The sequence below is a fragment of the Macaca mulatta genome, chromosome 12 (genome assembly GCF_049350105.2).
Source record: "Macaca mulatta isolate MMU2019108-1 chromosome 12, T2T-MMU8v2.0, whole genome shotgun sequence".
Lineage (NCBI taxonomy): Eukaryota > Metazoa > Chordata > Mammalia > Primates > Cercopithecidae > Macaca > Macaca mulatta.
In genome coordinates, this window is record NC_133417.1 from 142,191,024 (window position 1) to 142,208,769 (window position 17,746).

Sequence of the window (17,746 nt, forward strand, 5' to 3'; positions counted from 1 at the left end):
ACAAGCCACGCTGAGCATGCTTCTCAGGACGGAAACATCCAGAACTTTCATAGCCCAGAAATCCCAGACTAAGCCAAAGATTCCACACTGGATCTTCATCAGACAAAGCCTTGAAGACAAGGGAGATGCTTCTCGTCACCTAGTTTTGTCTGCTCCAGCTCCAGGCATAACCAGGATGTACTTTCCCAAGACCCAGGAACTGGACAGTATCCAGCTACCCCCAGCCCTACACGTGCCGGGTCAGCAGTCCCTCTGTCTAGAGGAGCCAGGAGTCACGTCAGTGCTGGCTAATGGCAAACTCAACAATATTTCCATCTTTTGTCTTTGTATAAGAGCTAGAGATATCTGCTTGCTCCTCCTGTAGCTTATCCTATGAAAATTCTAAGCCTGCCATTTTCTCTAAAAAGTATCCTAGTAGCTTTATCTGTTGATGCAAAACATAAGACACCTCTAAATGATATTCTGAGGACTTAGTAACTTTAAAAATTTGTTACATGGGATTTTATTTAATTTTTTTGATAGCTTAGTTTATTTTCCATTTGTTTATGATTTCTAATACAAGAATTTAAGGCCATGTTTTTCTCCGAATCTGCATCTAACGGGCTTGGATATATAAGTCTCTCGTCATCCTTAATTTCTAAGGCATTCGTAATATCAATTTAACTTCATCTTTAATTCAAGAGTTATTTAAAAGTGTGTTTGTGGTTTTGTTTTTAAGAGAGTTTTAAAATTGAAATGCAATACCAGAGTGCTTTGAAACCAGGTTTTTCTAGGCTTAACCTTACCTCTGAATCTAACCCTAACACAAAGCTTGACCGTAGCTCACATTTCTTGAGCCTGATTCCAGAGAAAAGAAGACCTAACTGCTCTTCTATCCACTGACATTTTTGCAATGCATTATGGATTATCTGTAATCTGGCATGTCACCCTATGAAAATATGCTTCAAAACCAAAAACAATGGTTTTGTTTTATTTTTATAGTGGGTGGGTTGCAAAAGGCCAGAAGGAAATTCTGTTTCTAGGCTGCTTATTTTACTTGGAAAGGGAAAATGCCTCTCTAATGGGTGTCCTTGAAGGCAGTCAAAGCCAAGAAAAAGCATTGCCAAGTTTAAGAGTAAATATTCCAAAAAGCAATATTAGCAAATTATTTTCAGGAACAATGTCCACTACCACCATAATTATTTATTAAGGTTTGGGGTCCTTGGTCATTGTAACATTATAACTATAGAGGAAACCAAATAAAATGAATGCATACAGTAAAAGGAGAAAAATACTCTTCACAGATAATAACAATGGAATATATACAATTACTTCAAAGCAGCTTAAGTGACTTTAAAAGACAAATATGGAAAAACCAATAGCACCTGAGTATTGATCTTATTCACAATAGTATCAAAAATGTTATAAACACAGAAGTGATTTTGAGAAAATGTGCAGAATATAAATAAAACCTCCAAGGTTTATAGGAAGTCATAAAAGACATCCATTTGAGAAAAGAAAACTATTTCTAGATGCACAGATGAATAGTCCAAACAGACTTTTTATGAATTTGGCAAAAACAATTTTGAAATCTAACTGAAAGAATAGTTGACATAGACTTCCAAAAGGACTGCGTGAAAAATAAGAGTAAGAGGGAAGAAGTTTGCAGTCCCAGAAGATATTAAAAAATATATTTTAAGAAGAACATTCATTAAAACATTAGAATATTGGCTTAAAATATGACAGAGAGAGACTAAAGGAATGCAATGCAGAAACCTTGAGCTAAAGACAATCACATACAGAAATACAGACAGTCACCTGTGGAATTTGCCATTTTCTAGTAGCTGCATTTAACGACAGCAAAAATAAATAGGTGAAACTAATTTTAATAATATGTTTGATTTAACCTAATATATCAAAATGATATCATTTCAACATGTGATCAAATGAAAAAATTATTTATTTTATTTTTTGAGACAAGGTCTCACTCTGTCACCCACACTGGAGTGCAGTGGTGCAATCACAGCTCACTGCAGCCTTAACTTCTCGAGCTCAAATGATCCTCCCACTTCAGCCTCCCGAGTAGCTGGGTCCACAGGCACACACCACCACACCCAGCTAATTTTTGTATTTTTGGTAGAGTCAAAGTTTTGCCAGACCCAGGTTGGTCTCAAACTCCTGAGCTCAAGCAATCTTTCCACCTTGGCCTCCCACAGTGCTGGGATTTACAGTTGTAAGCCATAGCGCCAGGCCTTGAAAAAATTATTTAATATTAACACAATACTTTACATTCTTTTTTTGTACTAAGTTTTGAAATTTGTACTATCCACATATTTAATAGCCACATGTGGCTAGAGGCTATGACCTCCTCACAGCATAGATTACAGGTAGGGAATGCTATATGTTATTGAACAGGCATCAGGAAAGTCATGGAGAAGGAAATAGATATTTAATAAATGACATATGTCCTTATAATGATTTGTAAAATGCAGAAGTATATCACGATGAGTTAAAACCACACCATAGGTCATCTGACAAAGTAAGATCTCGATGGAGTAAATCAAACTATTTAAAAAATTAAAAAACAAAAAAAGCTTACAGTAAGCCAAGCAGTGTCACAACTTGAGTGGACCTGGGTGGGAGTCCTCCTGGTTCCAGGAAAAGCAGGCCTGCAGAGAAGGAGGAGAAGGCAGGGACATCAGACACTGTGGAGGTGAGTGGCCTGTGTGTGGGCAGAGCCTGGGGAAGACAGCCAGGGGTCCAGGACCCAGTAACCAAAGGCCAAGAGGCCAGTTCTAGAGTGATTCAGACAGCGGGTGGGATCAGGCAGGCCTGGTAGGCTGAGGCAGTGGAGCAGAAAGTTTCCAGGAACTGGTCCAATTTGGAAGCGCAAAAGGGTGTTGGCCACTGTTGGGTAATCTATCCACAGTGGACAGGTCCCCACCCATGGAAGCTCCACCAAGGATAGCTGGAGTCGAGCCTGGGGGAGAAGGTCTTGGTGAAGTCAGGATGTCCGAAGAACCATCAGGGTCGTGTGTGCAGCTCCAATCGCAGAGGGAAAGTGGGATCCCAGAGGCTGCAGACACACAGTGCTGTCAAGTGGGACAACAAGGGGACCGATAACTGCAGGAGTGGAAGACGCTGCCATGGGCTGAAGAGCGTCCCCTCCAAACTCACGTGTCGAAGTCCTAAGCTCAATACCTCCCATGCGACTGTGTTTGTAGACAAGGCATTCAAAGAGGGAACTAAAGTTAAATTAGGCCATTGGGGCGGATCCACTAAGAGGAAATCTGGACAGAGGTAGAGAGGGAAGATCATGTGAAGACACAGGGGGAAGAGAACCATCTACAAACCAGGAGAGAGGCCTCGAGGGAAACCCACCCTGTCGCCATCTTGATCTGGGACTTCCAGCCTGCAGAATCCTGGAGAGAATGAATGTCTGTTTGAGCCACCCAGTCTACAGTGCTTCATTACGGCAGCCTGAGCTGACCCCACAGATGCTAAAACTGCAGAATGCACCAGTGAGGCCCTCGTCCCCACAGCGCCATGGTAGACCCAGGCCTGGCGTGCGGGAAGGGAGCAGCCCTGCGGCTGGGGCGGGCGAAGCACTCGGGAGCCTCTCCGCTGTGTCCTGCGCAAACCGCTTGCCCACTGAGGGACTGGGAAGTCATGTTGAATCCGCTCCTGGAAAGACTCCATTCGACTCGGTGCAAGATGGGACCCAATGATAGAGATGCCAGATAAAATACAGGACACCCAGTGACATTTGAATGCCAATAAGCAAAGCAAAAAAAAAATTTTTTTTTTTTTTTTTTTTTTTTTTTTTTTTTTTTTTCGTGTATGCCTCAAATATTCCAGGGGCATGCTTGTTCTAAAAGTTATTTGCTATTTATCTGACATCCAAATATAAATGACTATCTTATCATGTTATTCTCTAAATTGGACAACCTTGGCCAAAGGATAAGGAAAGGGCCCAGCCCAGGAGGTGTAGCAAGGAAGTGAAGAGGAAGATAGAGGGGGAGCCCTGACCCGGGCGGGGGCTGGGGTGTTCACCAGAACCACCCAAGGGAGAGGATGTAAAAGTAAAAGACGAAAGTCAATGAAATGTTCAACAGATTTAACTATATCAACATTTTATAACTAACACTAAAGGAAATAAGAAAAAATAACAGACTAGGAGAACCATTACAACACTCTGAAAAAGCCGGTATGAATATAGAATACTCATTTCAACTGGTAAGAAAAATATCAAAATCTCAGTAGGCAAATAGGGAAAGGATGTGATAAATAATTTGTACAGAAGGCTGTACAATTACCAAACAAATCTGAAACAGTATTTCTGTCCTTTTAAGAATTTTTACATGCAAATTCTTAAAAAATTAAGAATAAACTTTCACTTTTTAAAAATAGGACTTAAAATTTATAATTATTTAGTGAGGATGTGGTTCCATTGATAATGGCCCTTCTGGTAGTGGAAACTCAGCAATATGCTAAGTGGAGTTTCTTAGTGGAAACTTAGTAACATGCTAAGTGGAGTTTCTTAGTGGAAACTTAGCAACATGCTCATACTTGTTGACCCAATAAAATAACTCCTGGGTTTTGCCCTAAGAGTAATGACTTAAAATAAAGACAGGAAAAAGGATACAAAATAGTGTATTATTCCATTACTCTGACTATACCATTATGAATACACTTGAACGATGACTGGAAAGAAATACACAAAGAAGCATTCCATGTGAATATATTCTTCTCTTTAAGATTTCCTTGGGTCATTAGTATATTTTTATTTTATAATTACCAAACATTAAAGTAAAAAAGCAGTTTCTTTTTTGCTTACAAAGACTATTGACTAAGGTGTGCTCTGTCAGAATTCCTCCTGGCTCGTGACCTGGGGACGGTGGGAGGGTTGGCCATCAGAGACTCTCAGACCAGCTCAGGGAAGAATTCCATGAGCCTTCTTTTCTACCTGACATCAGAGTCTGTAGGTCCAAAGCTTTGCTGGCTATCCAGGCTTTCCCTAAAGACTTTCTCTGACTAAAGGTTCAATGCACTATAGGATATTTCCATTCAATGAGATAGTATTTTTTTTTTTTTTTTGAGATGGAGTCTCGCTCTGTCACCCAGGCTGGAGTGCAGTGGTGCGATCTCAGCTCACTGCAACCTCCGCCTCCCGGGGTCAAGCAAGAACCTGCCTCAGCCTACTGAGCAGGTGGGATTACAGGCACCTGCCACCACACCTGGCTAAATTTTTGTATTTTTAGTGGAGACGGGGTTTCACTATATTGGTCAGGCTGGTCTTGAACTCCTGACTTTGTGATCTGCCTGCCTCAGCCTCCCAAAATGCTGGGATTACAGGTGTAAGCTACCATGCCCAGCCAATATAGTAAATTTTATTTTACAGTTTTTTTTTTAACCTGGACTATTAATGTCTTGCACTCACTCTTCACATTGTCACCGGATTCCATAGACTGGGTGGCTTACACAACAGACATCGATTTTCTCACAATTTTGGGGGCTGGAAGTCTGAGAGCATGGCATTAGCAGGGCTGCTTTCTCCTGAGGCCTCTCTCCTTGGCTTGTAGATGCCGCCTTCTCCCTGTGGCTTCATATGGCCTTTCCTTTGTGTGTGTTCATGTCCTCATCTCTTCTTATAAGCACACCAGTCATATTAGATCAGGGCGCATCCTAACAGCCTTGTTTTAACTTAGTTATTCCCGTAAAGACCCTATCCCCAAACACAGCCACCTTCCAATGTGTTGAGGGTTAGGACTTCAGCATGTGAATTTTGGAGAGGACACAGTTCAGCCCATAACGATCCCTGAGATCAGAAGAAAACTTCTCCGTTACTGGCCACAAAGCTGCAGAGGAATATCATATATATATATTTACAGAATCCTAACTTGTCCTATAAGCAAGAGAGTCATCAAACCTTACAACAAACCCCAAGACAAATGTGCTAGAAGATCCTGACTAAACTGTCTGGGTAGTCTGGGAGCAGCAGTATTTTATCGCAGGATTCCTGAGATTTTTGGTTCAAACCTGACAGTGCCCCTTGGGAAGGGAAACCCCAGCACACACAGGCCTCTGATGTTAGCCCAGCCCAGCGCCCACAAGCACATCTCCATCTCAGGGGCCTTGGCCCCATGAGGGTCAGGGTGAAGTCTCCTTGTCTCAGTGCCTGCAGGGATGCTGGGTGATGACTTTTCTCTCTGCCTTCCTTGGGGCCAGGTCTGGAAGCCCAATGCCACTTCTGTGCGACCTGCAGAGAGGGCTGTGTCATCTTCCCTGGGTCCAGGGCCACGTTTACGTTTTCTTTATATTGCCACAATGCATCTTAATTCCCATCTGCATGCTCAGCTAAGGCGAGGCCCGCCCCAGCACACCACCTCACTCTGATGGGCTCCCTGGCCTCTGACCGCTGCACAGCCGGTGTCCTCCTGTGCCTCTGGGACACGCAGCATGGACTCAGGCTGCTCCCCTCTGCGCTTGCCTTCCTGAGCTCCCCCACTTCCAGGGGCCCTGAGCATGCTCTTAGGCTAGTGTGACATCATTCATGACAGCAGAGTGAGAGCTCAGATTCATTGTCTTTTCTTTCATGCACTTCATCTTTCAGCCATGTCAAGAGCTGGTTGGAAATGCAAGGTATGGTAGGAGAAATCTGTTCAGCTATCTCTGGAACAAATAGAAGGAAGTGTGTACTTTGACAGCCACATGTAGGTTCTTGTGATGTCCAGCCCCCTCCTCCCCTTCAGGGTGTGAGGCAGGCACACCCCTGTTTGGGACACATCAGTGTATACTGATCTATCAAAACCCAATGGGCCTTAACGCGGCTCAGGCAACAAATGCCTCAAGCACCCTGTAGAGTTTGTGCACAGCCTACTGTCACAGTGGGATTACACCGTGGGGCGGATGCCTCTTTCAGAGGAGATGCAGCCAACTCTAGCGGGTGTTTATTCTCAGAAGAGGTCAATAGATGTTATGAAACACTTGCAGCTGGGGGAAGAGATTCCAAAACACATGGCAAGCAGCACGGCTCTCGCTGCCTGTCGGTATCACGGGGCAGGACGAGGCATCTGTCCTTCTGGACAGCATATGTATGATAGAAAATAAAGTCACCCTGTTTGTTCTTAGCACAGTCTGAGCAACCCTGCAGAAGATCCTCTGAGAATCTAACTGAGCAGACGGCTCAGGGTAATGCTATTTGACTTCCTCTAGGGCCACCCCAGGAAGTTCGATACAACACCATCAGCGCAGCTCTTCTCCACTGTCACCTTATCACGGATATTTGAAAAGCAACTTGAGGCCGGGCGCGGTGGCTCAAGCCTGTAATCCCAGCACTTTGGGAGGCCGAGACGGGCGGATCACGAGGTCAGGAGATCGAGACCATCCTGGCTAACACGGTGAAACCCCGTCTCTACTAAAAAATACAAAAAACTAGCCAGGCGAGGTGGCGGGCGCCTGTAGTCCCAGCTACTCGGGAGGCTGAGGCAGGAGAATGGCGTAAATCTGCGAGGTGGAGCTTGCAGTGAGCTGAGATCCGGCCACTGCACTCCAGCCTGAACGACAGAGCCAGACTCCGTCTCAAAAAAAAAAAAAAAAAAAAAAAAAAAAAAAAAAAAAAAGAAAAGCAACTTGAAATGCTTTGCCCTATCTTTATTGGACTATAAGCTCTGAAATTATCCATAAAATTGTTCCTATCAAATGCAAGATAGTATGACCTGCAAAAGACCAGTAAAATTTCAGAACTATGTCTTACATTAAAAGTATAAGGTAACTGAGGGTTTTCTGGCTCACTGGATTAACTTTTTTTGTGTGGTCACTAAGCATTATAATTTCCAAAATGGATCCATAGTGGAAAAGCAGGGAAATAGAAAAGAATTAAGATCTGAGCTTGGCAGAAAGACCCAGGAGCAGAAAGGGGTTAGGCCCAGAGGAACCAGAGGAGTATGGCAGGACAAGGGCCTTCAGGAAAGCTCATCACTTCTGCTAGACAAAACTGCCTGGGGGAATTGCCTGGCTGTGACATTGTAGGATAGGTATGCAAGATGATACCATGGGGGGAAACTGGGTGAAGAGTACCTGGGCTCTCTCTACAGTACTTCTCACAACTGCATGGGAATCTTCCATTATCTCAAAACAAAAGGGGTTTAATTTAAGAAAAACTGCACAGGCAGTGGGTGTATGGTTCATCCCAGTCCCTTCCTTGCCACCTGTACATCTCTTGCGCCATCTTCAAGTTCTTAGGAAGAAGAGAGGGTTGTTAGGAGTGTAGGAGAGGCTGGACCCCTTTAACCCCTGCATCTCTGGCTCATCAGTTGGCCATGCTGGTTGGAGAGAACTGTCTTGCAGGGAGGGCTGCTCCTGAGGCCATGTTTTTGATCTGGCAGCCTCCCCTTTCCAAGGTAACCTGCTGTTGAGGACTCGTTGCCAGCGGGCACTAATGCTGTACAAACAATACCCGTTCTCACATCTTAAAAAAGGATCACAGAAGTTTGAGATGCAGCCACCTAGATGGGAGACACACTGACACCATGATCCCAGCACTCCCAGAGAAGGAAAAGACCCCAAATGTGGCATATTCATATTTCCTGTGGGGATTGTAAAGGGAGATCTTGGAATGTGAAAGCAGCCTGCTGTTCAAGCTCAGCACAGATCCCAATGAGGGTCTGCATGTAGTAGCAACTCAATAAACGTTGCATTTGAATGAATGAATGAATGAATGAATGCTGGATCCCACAAAGCTGCCTTTAAATACACCTCTAAAAAGAGGCTAGAAAGAAAAGTATTTCACAGTTCAGAGACCATTGTATCTTACTGCTTCCTCATAACTTGGGTCTTTGTGATCCAACAGAACTTTTAGGTCAATGCTTGCATTCAAGAGGAAGTGAGTACCACCTCCTTGCTGAGGATACCTTTTCACCATTGGAGAGGTAGCTTCAAGTAGGCCTCCATTCTGGTACCCATTGTCACTAAGGATACCTCAATCTTAATTGCATCAAAAAGAAAACAGCTGTGTTTGGAAGCATCTCCCAAAGTGCAAATGGTCGATTCTAAATAAATACTTTCACAGGTTAAGTTGTGCAGTCTTGGGGCTGCATCTCACCACTAACCCCTCCCAGCAGATCTTGAGGGACCTTGAGGGTCAGGAACAGATAGGCATCCGGCTCTTTCTCTGGGGTTCCTGCAGAGCTGAGGCTAGTCACATGTGATACCTGCTCCCCACTTTTTAGGATAAAATGCTCTCTCCCAGACTGTTAAAAAACAGTTTTAAAACTGTTAAAAACAAACAAACAACAACAAAAAACTAGACAGCAGATGATGATTAACCGTCCTTCAAATTTTCATCAACAATTGCTATCACAGGACATCAGGAATACTGGTTAATGCTTGGTCAGGCCCCTGGAGAGATGGCCACCAACTAAAGCAAGGGCAATGACACAAAGAAATTCAACTCATACTATGACTTGTAAGTAGGGAGAACAATTATTACTAACCTACCCTTCAAGTCACCATTTGCTGGTTTTGGGGAAAAATAATTAAATTTTTTTTTTTTTTTTTTTTTTTTTTGAGACGGAGTCTCACTGTGTCGCCCAGGCTGCTGGAGTGCAGTGGCCGGATCTCAGCTCACTGCAAGCTCCGCCTCCCGGGTTTACACCATTCTCCTGCCTCAGCCTCCCGAGTAGCTGGGACTACAGGTGCCCGTCACCTTGCTCGGCTAGTGTTTTGTATTTTTAGTAGAGATGGGGTTTCACCGTGTTAGCCAGGATGGTCTCGATCTCCTGACCTCGTGATCCGCCCGTCTCGGCCTCCCAAAGTGCTGGGATTACAGGCTTGAGCCCCCGCGCCCGGTCTAAATGTTCATTCTATTTTAATGATCAATTCCATCTGATAATTTCAAAAAATGTTTTGCATCTTTATTGGAAAAAATCAAAACACTGTTTCTCAGATGCATGCCCTCTCTGCCTGGAGTTTGTTCTAGGATACTCCTCCCACGTGTAAGAGGAATGATGTCGCTTGTGTGGACCTGTGCTTGGAGGGGTGGGGCTGATGGTCCTGAGCTTGGAATTTTTGGTGGCTGTGTTACGGGAAAGGCGGTCTCGATCCAGACCCCAAGAGAGGGTTCTTGGATCTTGCGCAAGAAAGAATTCAGGGCGAGTCCATAGAGTAAAGTGGATCTTGCGCAAGAAAGAATTCAGGGCGAGTCCATAGAGAAAAGTGAAAGCAAGTTTATTAAGAAAGTAAAGGAATAAAAGAATGGCTACTCCATAGACAGAGCAGCCCCGAGGGCTGCTGGTTGCCCATGTTTATGGTTATTTCTTGATGATATGCTAAACAAGGGGTGGATTATTCATGCCTCCCCTTTTTAGACCATATAGGGTAACTTCCTGTCATTGCCATGGCATTTGTAAACTGTCATGGCGCTGGTGGGAGTGTATCAGTGAGCCAACCAGAGGTCACTCTTATCACCATCTTGGTTTTGGTGGGTTTGGACCGGCTTCTTTACTGCACCCTGTTTTATCAGCAAGGTCTTTATGACCTGTATTCTGTGCTGACCTCCTGTCTCATCCTGTGACTTAAAATGCCTTAACCATCTGGGAATGTAGCCCAGTGGGTCTCAGCCTCCTTTTATCCAGCCCCTATTCAAGATGGAGTTCCTCTGGTTCACACACTTCTGACGGCTGGACAATGGCCCCTGTCCTTCTGGCTGATGTTCATCTCGATGGTATTTCCAACTGGCATAGGAGGCGTGAATGGCACAGCCTGGTTGGCCAGTGTTGGACAGCACTCTCATGAGGCATCTTGAAGCATTTGGACAGAGCCAGAGCCCGTCTGAGATGCCGATTCCCGTTTTAGGATGGGCTCAGGAACAACGCTGGCCTGCAGAACCAGCCCCCGCCTCCTGGGCTGCCTGCGCTGCGTGATAGAAATGCTGTCTTGGGGAAGAGTGATGTGAAAAATGATCCAGTAAGAAAATGGTGGTGTGGGGCATGGTGTGCCGGAGCGCTGGCTGTAGAGCTGTGGTTCTCACTGTGGTCCCCGGAGCATCACTCAGCATCATCTGGGCATTTGCTAGCAATGCAGATTCTCAGGCCCACCCCGACCCTCTCAATCAGAAACTCTGAGGGTGGGGCCTTGTGTTAACCAGTCCCACAGAGGATTCTAATGCAGGCTAAAGTGTGTGAACCATGAAGACAGTCAGCCTTCCTCAGTAGTAACAAACTGGGAACATAGGAACTTGTGGTGAGTGACTTCACCTCTGGTTTTTTTTTAGGTTCGGAACCTGTGTTCCATCAGTTTCAGTAACTATGCAGCAATAGGACACGTTTTGATCAAACACTTTTCCGCTCCCTGTGCTCTGCTGAACGTCACCGAGGTCAGGAAGTGCGTTGTTAAATGCTCACCCTATGTCTGTTCAAACGTAACCCCCACAGGGCCTCAGGCCCCTCCCAGGAAGGAAGATGGGTGACCCCATGGAGCCTGGAGTTCAGAGAGGTGGGGCCAAACGGAAACCTATAAATCCATTTCCAGAAAGTCCAAAGTCCCCATCTGTTTTAAATGAACATACGTTTTCAGTGACAGAAGGCGTCTCCTTGAGCCCAGGGGTGAGAGGGTCAGGAGGAGGAAGGTTTGCTGTGGAAATCTGTGTCCTTCCAAAGCCTGACTGTCAGCATTTGGGCAGCTCCTGAAGGGCATCTGTCCACCCAAAGCAAGGCTGGCCTGGGGGTCAGGGATCTGGAACTGGTTCCGGAGGGCTCCAGTGCCTTCATTCCTGGGCTGGGCACCCTTCCTGGAGCTGGGACCTCCCCCGGGTGAGTCACCCTCACCCATGTCGGCTGCATGTCCCGAACCACCTGCCCCCTCCTTTGGGCCTTCCCATCCCACGGTACCCATTTGTCCTGGTGAAGACAGACGAGGGCTGCCGCTGTGTCTGACTGTGTGGTGGAAGGGGCCCACTGCCCTGCAGCGCCAGAAAGTTCCTCTTGCCTCTCCGAGGTATTGGTGCTTACCTACAATTCTGCTTGCAAAGAAGAACGTTTTGAAAATCGGTTTCTACGCCCCACCTTTCAGACATTTACGGGGCTTTAGAAATAAGGTGCATCTGGCGCTGCTGTGTCGCTGCAGAACCTGACTCGGGGAAGGGTTTAGGAAGGAGGAGATGCTGACACCAGAGTACAAACACGAGGTGGCTCTGCTGGTGGAAACCCCTGGATGAATGCCATTTTCTTATGGATTGGAGCGGAGTTGCCCACTCTTCCTGCCTGATCCTTCTGACCAAATGTGCACATTTGCAAAATACTGGGCTTGAGTCAGGTGTGTCTTCTGGGGCCTTCTAACGAGTTAACCTAGTACATTCCCCAGGAGCCCACCCTCCCGATGTGGCTCCAGGCTTGGGCAGAGGAGACACACCCTGAGGACTGAATTCAGAGAGTTCATCTTACTGCTCAATTCTCAAGAAACAGAGCCCCCTTCCAGCACCGCAGCCCCTCCAGAGGCCCTGAGCATGCTCTTAGGCTAGCGTGGGTTTGAGTGTGTGTCTGAGCACCAGCTGTGGCTCCGGTAGCTGCGCCTGCCTGCCATACCTGCTTTCCACCTGCCTTGGGCCTCCTGCCCACCCTTCCTGGGTGGGACTACGAGTTGGGGCTTGTTGGGACACTAACTAAAAAGAGGTGCTTGCCACAGCCTCATGTCAAAGGACACCCCAAGCACCCTCCCTTCATCCCAGCCCCTGTGTGCTCACCACACAGATGGTTGATGTATTAATAGTTCTTCCTCTAAAATGTTCCCCCTCATGGAAATTCCACCTCCCTAGAAGACAATGCATTTCTAAAGTCCGCCCCTCTGCTTTTCAGAGAATGAGATGCACACTGCGTGGGATGAAACCCTAGGATCACAGAAATACTTATTTCACTAAGCACTGAGCCATTGATTATATTAAAACAAACATACAGGCACACACATTTTTAAAGACAAAATTGGGACAACTTCAGCTTCTCGCTGGCTGCCCCCCAGCCACTCCTCCAGCTCCTGGGATCACGCACACACATTCTCCACCACTGGGGATAATTTGGTGAAAAATGTCTGAAAGATGCAGGCCGACAGAAAACCACAAATGTCAACAGGAACCATCCTCCGTTCTTTACAACTACACTTAGGATGCTAACCACAGACAAGGTCCTCAGGTGTTCTTCCCCACCCCTCACCTTTCTCCCCGTCACTCTCTCCAACTTCGTTCTTTCCTGCCTTGGCTCCTAGAGGAATTAATACTTACTAGGTCTCCACAGCCTTGACTCTCCTGGAGTGAAAAGTGGGTTCTGGGCGCCATCTCGATTTTATCAGACTGGAAAACGTTTTCAGGATCAGCAGCTTTCTCTTCGGGAAGGTGAACCAGCTTAACCACAGCTGAGTGTGGGGAGGTGGGAGGGGGGCTCACTGTGAGGCTCAACCTCGAAGGGCCAATGGTTGAGCAAAGCTCTGGGCCTGCAAACAGTGGCCTTCAAGAGTTTTCTGGGTGATTCTCTGCCTCTTTCCTGGGCCGTCTCTCCAGACACCTGCTGCTCCAACTTCCTCTCCGGGCCTTTTCACAGCCTTCTGTCTGCCTAGTCTCTCCTGTGTGTCCTTAAGAGCTCAGCTCAGATACTGGTTCAGGCCACCTCCCTTTTTAGTGCAACGAAGCCAATCACTGCTGTAACCAGGTGGTGAGCTCGCACATCTGAATCATCCAAGGGGTGATTAAAGCACAGATTGGTGGGCCACACTCCCAGAGATTCTGATTTTGTAGGTCTTGGGAGACACCTGAGAATTTGTAGTTCTAATATGGAGCTCTTGGCTGCAGCTGCTTCTTGGGGACCACCCTTTCAGAACCATTGCTCTAACCTTGGCTACTCAAACTGTGGTCCACGGACCAGCACCATCAGCATCACCTGGGAGCTTGTTTGAAATTCACAATCTCAGACCTAATAGGCCTAATGAATCAGATTCTGCAGTTGAACAAGATCCCCAGGGATTCCAGTGCGCATAAAAGATTGCAAAGCACTCCTCCAAACTGAGTTTCTGGAAGACAAACTTTTTCTTTCCTGTGTATTCCCAGCACCTGACACAGGACTGAGTAGGATGCAAAGGCTGGGGCTGGAGCAGTCATTCTAGCCTGAGAGCAAACCCATCCTGGACAGGCCTGCCCACATTGGTGCACATCAGACCGACCACCACACACTCCCAGCAGGTCATTTGGCACTTAGAAGAGAGATCAATCAGCATCTTCGACCACCCACTAGGTTCTGAAATCTCACAAAAGCATACCATCACCTTTACACCCTGGTGACTTAAAATTCAAATTTGAGTTCGCAAAAGGAGAGTTTCCACATGTACGTTCTTACATTCTCTTTCTGGAAAGGGAGACTGACTTCCAAACCCTGGGGCAGCTGCTCCTAGGACCTAATCCGGCAGGCTGCAGCTCCTGGCTGCCTGGGCTCAGACTCAGAACTCCATTTTCTATTTACAACTTTTTCCTCGTTTTGTTGTTGTTGCTGCTAAAAGTTCTTAGACTTACAAACCTTCTATCTGCCAAGCCCCAGGGCTGATGATCACAGGACTGCAAGTGTGGCAGTGTGTTTGATGACGGACTGGCTCACCTCCATGCCTGCTCCCGATTATTTAGGACACAGAGCTCTGTGGTCTGGAGTGAGCATGGGCTGCCATCAGCTAAGCAGATGGATAATGTGGGAGACGGATCAGTACATCTGGCAGAAGAGGCCCAGAATTGGGTGACGATGAACGTTTTCATTTGGGCAGATGTAACAAAATCTCCTCGCTCCCCGCACAGGCTATTCCTTGAGGAAGCAGCCCGTGTCTGAGCGGTGTCTTGCATCAGTCACCACGCAGTTACTTCGCTTCGGTGCCCTCGAGTGAAAAGTGGAGGAGGTCAACTTGATATAAAAGCTGTACAGCTGGCCGGGCGCGGTGGCTCACGCCTGTAATCCCAGCACTTTGGGAGGCCAAGGCGGGCGGATCACAAGGTCAGGAGATCGAGACCACAGTAAAACCCCGTCTCTACTAAAAATACAAAAAATTAGCCGGGCGCGGTGGCGGGCGCCTGTAGTCCCAGCTACTCAGGAGGCTGAGGCAGGAGAATGGCGGGAACCCGGGAGGCGGAGCTTGCAGTGAGCCGAGATCGCGCCACTGCACTCCAGCCTGGGTGACAGAGCGAGACTCCGTCTCAAAAAAAAAAAAAAAAAAAAAAGCTGTACAGCTAAGTTTTGCTCAGAAAGTATCTTGTAAAATAAACATATGGATAAGGCCATTTAAAAGAGCCCATTATTATGTGTTAAGATTATTGACGGAGCCCCAAGCAACCAGGAGCCAGGGTAGGGGGCTGAGTCCAGGGACAGAGGCGTTCCTAGGAGGAAGGGGCACAAACCCTGCAACTGTGATTTCAACTCATGCTCACGTTGCAGCTGATCCCCTCCCCTCCCTGATACTGCCTGAAAGCATTCTTTCCTATAACCGGAGTTTCTCGGGGCAGAATGTGTGTGGTGGCAGCGAATGGGGGCTGAGCGTTACCAGCTAGGAAGGGGTTTTTTGTGTTCCAACATTGAGGTCCTGGAGTTAGCTCTTGCCTCAAAACCCCGTTTCTTTTTTTGCCAGCCCACCAGCCCAGGATGGGCTCATGCCGAGCTGACAAAACTCAGGCCTGAGTCGAAAACATCTGCCTCCTGCTCCTTTTCTTTCCCAGCGCCACGTGGTGGGGCCTCGAGGGGCCTCGGGACTGCCTCATCTTCTTTCCCAGCGCCACGTGGTGGGGCCTCGAGGGGCCTCGGGACTGCCTCATCTTCTTTCCCAGCACTACCTGGTGGGGCCTCGAGGGGCCTCGGGACTGCCTCATCTTCTTTCCCAGCACTACCTGGTGGGGCCTCGAGGGGCCTCGGGACTGCCTCAACCACATGTCTATGGGGTCAGATGCATCAGACACCGTCGCCACATCTGCCTGCTTATCACCAAGGCTGGCTCCGGGTGAGCCGAGCAGGAGGCTGCGGGCCTGACCTGTTGCCGCTTCCCTTACTTCATCCCTTTGTCCCCCAAAGGATGGGCCATTTGCCAAAGGACAACGGAGGCTTCCCCGGGACCCTCTTTTCTCGACATTTCCCTTCCTTGGGACGCTTCCCTCAGCACTTAGCCTGCAGCCCTGGAGGGTGCCAGGCATTTCACAGCAGGACAAGGGTCTTTGGAGGCAACATCTCGGTGCATTGGGGGTGCTGTATGTTTGGAGACCACCCTGGCTTTTCTCACTCTCCCAGCACTTCTCCTGGTTTGGCTTCACCACCAACCTCCCCTAGAGACCACTGCCTTTCTTCCAAGTTCTGGGGTCACTGAGGAAGCCACTGCGTGTGCACCGCCCCAGTTCAGCCCCTCCCGGTATGAAGGTCACGGCATATCCATCAAGACTGTAACCAGCAGATCCCTGGACTCTGCCCACAGAATTCCCCGAGCCGGGCCCCTCCCTCCGCCTGACCCGGGGCAGCTCCTCCTCCCAGCCGCATCTGCTCTCAGGTTTCTCTGCTGTCTGCCTCACAGAGCCCCACCCCACATTCATCATGCTCTTTGAATTCAGAATTTCACTGAAATCCCCAAGGTCTTTCCTTACCATACAGCCTTAGTCACTAACTTCACAAATGTCATGAACTTCCCATTCCTCTTTTTCATGATCTCAGACAAATGTTAGCATCCAACTTCTCATTCTTACAACACAGCCATTATTTCATTACCATGAGTATTCTTCATGCCACGCTCTGAGGTTTGTTTCTGAATCGATAGAAGATCAGCGGTTTGGCCCCTGGTGCCCACCTTGCCACGTCCACCTGGTGTTATTTTCATAGCATCCTTCTCTTCTATTTGGATAAGGGGCTAGAAAACCTCAAAGTTGAGAGGTTGTGGCTTTTTCCCAAATCAGAAAGCAAGCTGAGGGTGGTAAAGGAAAGGAACCCTTTTTCTTTTAAGCTTGCTTCATGGTTGAGAGGTTGTGTTGTCACATGTGTGTGAGCCTGTGCAGGTATGCATTTGAATCTGTGTGTTTCCCTTCCAATCTTGGCCATACGGCCACAGTGCCTTGGGATCGATCTGGAAAGGGATAGTGGACTCTGGTTTGGCAAACCTAACGTCCATTCCCAAATCACTTCTCTCTTTCCTGACTCCAAGAGGAGACTGAAAGAGCTAAATGCTCACTCTCCCAGTCTTTTCAGCAAGGGGCAGCCAGGGGATAAATATTTCATAAATATTCATGACTTATTGAATATGTATATTTGGCCACCTGCTTCAGCATAAATTCCTGTCTTATTTTTTCCACCCTCGAAGTGTCTGTTTCCAGCTTCTGGCCGGAGGCTCTGCTTCCCAGCCTATCAGAATAGCCACCCTGCAGGATACAACCCTTTATGAGAAATAAAGCTCTCCTTTCCAAATGCATGAACCTTGTCATTCTTCAGCTAATGGTAGGTTTTTGGAAACTTTACAACAAAAATTACATAAGGGTCTGCGGGGAGGGAGGGGAGAGACAGAGAGAATGCTGGGAGTGGGGAAGGTGAAACCACCTTTGCAAAATTACGCCAATGAGAGAAATCTGACATGCCTGACTCCATCTTGCCTCTAGCCTCACCAGCTGGCTGTCTTTACTCATTCCTGGGCGTGGGCCAAACTAATTTGGGAGAAATTTGGTTTTTAGTTTGAATAATAATAGCACTTCCCCTAAACTAAACTTACGGTTAGGGTTCTTGGTTTC

The 17,746-nt window shown here is 47.2% G+C and overlaps 2 long non-coding RNA genes across 3 annotated transcripts in view; one reads left to right on the forward strand and one right to left on the reverse strand.

Moving 5' to 3' along the window:
- Window positions 1–17,746, reverse strand: part of LOC106992780 (uncharacterized) — a 173,461-nt gene that overhangs the window by 43,008 nt on the left and 112,707 nt on the right. For both annotated transcript variants that reach the window (XR_013402249.1, XR_013402250.1), the window contains exon 4: window positions 2,579–2,648. This is a non-coding gene — a long non-coding RNA (uncharacterized LOC106992780). The remainder of the gene's footprint in view (window positions 1–2,578; window positions 2,649–17,746) is intronic.
- Window positions 1–17,746, forward strand: part of LOC144333535 (uncharacterized) — a 32,749-nt gene that overhangs the window by 10,781 nt on the left and 4,222 nt on the right. The gene's annotated exons all lie outside the window — the stretch shown is intronic.